This window comes from Arachis ipaensis, chromosome B07 (genome assembly GCF_000816755.2).
Source record: "Arachis ipaensis cultivar K30076 chromosome B07, Araip1.1, whole genome shotgun sequence".
In the NCBI taxonomy this organism is placed as follows: Eukaryota; Viridiplantae; Streptophyta; class Magnoliopsida; order Fabales; family Fabaceae; genus Arachis; species Arachis ipaensis.
The window spans coordinates 15,341,177-15,344,995 of NC_029791.2; the positions used below are offsets into that span (position 1 = coordinate 15,341,177).

The 3,819-nt window shown below is 33.6% G+C and overlaps 1 long non-coding RNA gene across 1 annotated transcript in view; it reads left to right on the forward strand.

Annotated features, from left to right (window-relative positions):
• LOC110264483 overlaps nucleotides 1-735 on the forward strand; it is a 2,451-nt gene extending 1,716 nt beyond the window's left edge. Inside the window, exon 2 of the long non-coding RNA XR_002350664.1 lies at nucleotides 603-735. This is a non-coding gene — a long non-coding RNA (uncharacterized LOC110264483). The remainder of the gene's footprint in view (nucleotides 1-602) is intronic.

A 3,819-nucleotide genomic window follows, 5' to 3' on the forward strand; every position in this document is an offset into this window, starting at 1 on the left:
TGAGCGTTTATATATATATATATATACGAGAAAAAGCTATGCATAGACTCATGGGGATGCTCGTCGGGGACAGTCTAAGGTTTTCAGACTTGTCGGGTTGGCTGGATAACCAACAGATGAGCTCATTAGCCATAGGACAAGCATGCATCATATGCATTTGTATGCTTTTCTTGGGTTTCAACGTGTTTTGGTGTGTCTAATTGTTAAACTGTTCTTAACTGCTACCTGAACTATTTGCTGTAACTGCTACCTAAACCTGTGCTTTCCTTGTCTGTTTTGCCTGTGTTTGTCCTGGTGTGCTACTTTTGAGAATGAGCTTTGGTGCTGAATTGATGATTGTGATGATTGATTGCGTGGTTGGTCTATGATTAATATTTTCTTATAAGAAAAAAAAAAGGTTTTGGATTTCTAAAAGATTAAATATTGTTTCTTTGAAAAGGTTTTAAATGATTAGCTATTGGTTTAAAAAGATTCATAAGGCAATGATAATCACTGAGCTTGAAAATAGTTTCCTCATTAAGTATCTTCTTATGACAACTCTGAAACTCCGTGGTGAGACCGTGTGGTTAGGTTCTCACCCCTCTACAGCTTTACCTTTTCAGGAATCGGATGAAGGAGCATTATGAAGAGTTATACTGTGTTTTGGTTTATATGATATTGTATTAATTAGATAATTATTCTTCTCTCGTCTTTGTTATTACAATTTTTATAAGAGGGATAGAAATTGTATGTTTATGTGTATTACATTATAAGCTATTGTGTAAGAAGTCTTGTATATGAATCTATGCTTGTTTGATTTTTTTTAGGTAAAGTATTTATTTTTGGTTTTCAAAAAAAAATCAGCGATACGGTGTCGAGTCATAGGCTCATATTTTAATATTAAGTATATAAAGTAGTTGTAATACTTCTTGCTATCAGAGTGGCGCAGCCGAAAGCGTGACATTCTGGTAGTGAGGGTGTTACATAATTTATTTAAATATGATTAAAAAATAATTGAATAACTATGTACCGTAAAAGATTGATATTGGTGAAGGATAAAATTAAAATTTATTTCTATGTATTATTTTTGTCCCCAATGTTTTCGTCCTATTTAAGTTTCTAACGTTTCAAAATCGTCTCAATTTTGTCCCACCGTCAATTCCGTTAATAGATTTCTGATGGTAGGACAACATTGAGTCAAGTTTGAAATGTTAGGAATTTAAATAGAACAATTCAAACGTTAAGAACAACTTTGAGACTTACTCCAAACATTGGAGACAAAAACGATACTTTATTTTTAATAAAGCGACACTTCAAATACTAATAATTTCACGCACTTTTAGTATTATCAAAAATAAAATATATATTTATATTCTTTCTATATCACTCTTTTATCTATAATTAAAACTCTCGGCACTAATACAAAATTCACTACTCATACTCCACTATACTCGATTCCATACACACAGAAAGAAAAAAGAAGAAGCTACTCAAATTTATTCATAGTACAAGATACACGAGGATCATATTTATACAAGGCTTGAAAGGTGGAGGACAACTTCAAGCTACGTGCTCTTAGGTATTAGGCAAATGATGTAGCAAAATACATAGACAAAAAATTAATAATATGTATAATTTTTGTTGAAAACTACAATTTTTTTTATTACAAGGATATTACAATAATATTCTTTCTTGATAAAAAGAGAGTACACCTCTTTCTATAATCTAGAAAAAATCACTCAAAAAAAACTTTCTGTGTAACTCAATGTTACTATTATTCTTGTTGGAAGAATTGATTGAAATGAATTAAGAAAAAACTCAATTTATATGTGAGTCTCTTCAATATATGGTTCTGAAAACTGGATTGGACTGGCTAGTCGAACCAGTCCAACTGAGAACCGGCGATGCCAATGGTTTGGTCCCACACCTAAAACCGCCAATTGGAGAACCGGCCAAAAACCACTGAACCGTTTTGCCAAATTAAAAAAAAAGAAACAACATGTATGAGTCACGCCCCCATCTCCCAACCCCCCCTCTTTCGTGCGATTCACTCAGCAAAGAAAGGGAATAGCCCTTACCCAAAATCAAAACCCTAGCTTTTTTTAATGGTTCCATCGCCGCCGTCCATGGTTGTTGGTGCCTCTGCGGCTTCCCTTTTCGCCCTGTCCCAAATCCAAAGTCTCTGTTCTATCTCGACTCGACGTCCATCCTCCCCGGCATCTCTGTTCGAGCTGGTTGTTGTCATCCTGCATTCATTTTGCTGTCATCTCGTCGTCGTCCTGCTTTGCATCGCGCTCCACCGCTGCCGAAGGTTAGTGGCAGTGCTTACAGGAGTTTTTTCTTTTATGCTCTGTTCTGAATTCCTGATTTCTGAATGTGAAATCATTGATAAGATTATAGGGATTTTGTGATGTTGAAATTATTGATAAAAATGGCTTTGTTATGCTGCTGCTGCTATTTTTTAATTTCTGAGTCTGTTGTCTTTGAATTTTTGTTGATAGATTTATTGATTTCAAGGTTTAGGGTGATTATATGTTGTTGTTTTTTTATTTTGTTGCTTATTTATTTTGCGATGCCATGTAATCGTCATTTCTTTTTGGCTTGTTAAAGCAACTGATGTCTCTACCTCTTGCAAAATATCTCCCATAAGCATGTATAGATTTGCTACAATATTTTCTACTTTTATTACTACAAGAGCACCTTTAACAACTTTCAAGATTCCACTTTCAATATGGATCTTGTAACCAAGTTCATCCAGTTGTCCAATCGACAACAAATTCTTCTTCAAGCCTTTTACAAGTCTTATCCCTTGAAGTGAATGAATAGAACCATCAAACATTTTTATTTTGATAGTACCCATTTCAAGAATTTCTAAGGCATGATCGTTTTTCATAAACATAGATCCTTCCAAAACAGGTTCATATGTACAAAACCAATCGCGATGAGGAGTCATGTGACAAGTTGCTCCTGAAACAACAATCCAAACATTAGTGAGCTATGCCTTTAAAACCAATTGTTGCTTCGTCATACAGAATTTCTCCATCGTCAGAAGTACTCACAACACATTTTTAAGAACTTGATCCTTTTGTAATCTTTTCTATACTCTTTTTATTATAACAATCTTTGTTGAAGTATCCTTTCTTACCACAATTATAGTATTTGAATTGCTTCTTTCCTTATGACTTTGATCTGTTTTGGCTCCTATTGAAACCACACTTTATTGATCTTCGCTTCTATCACAAAGAGATTATAATAACACACCTCTTGACAAAAGGAAAATACACCTCTCTCTGTAATTTAGGAGAAAATCTCTCGAACAAAAACTTTCTATATAACTCAATATTACTATTATTCTTGTTGGATAAATTGATTGAAATAAATTAAGAAAAAATTCAATTTATAGATAAGTTTTTTCAATATGAATTATCCGTCAATTAATGATACATAATTTTTTTATTTTTCAACTATTAAAATTCTATGATTATAAACTAGGATTATTTATTACATTTTATTTTATTTTATTATTATTTATTTATTTTTTAAAATTAGCTTTACTAATTTTCAAACGTGCGTGGTGCACGCGTGTCTGCAACTTCCCCGCTTCTCGCAGTTCACGGGATGCTGGTTGCAGAAGAAGCCTGAACCCAAGCTGGTCCCGGAATATGCGTCACCTCCCAACTTCTCGCACTGTGCGTGTCACTAGGCTCAATTCCTTGTTGAGTGCGAGAATCTCTAGCCCACCACCTGCGTGTACAACACCATCTAGCACCATTAACATATCCATCTCCAAAAATAAATCGATATTAAAAATAATTTTTTTAATTAATTTATTTTTAAATA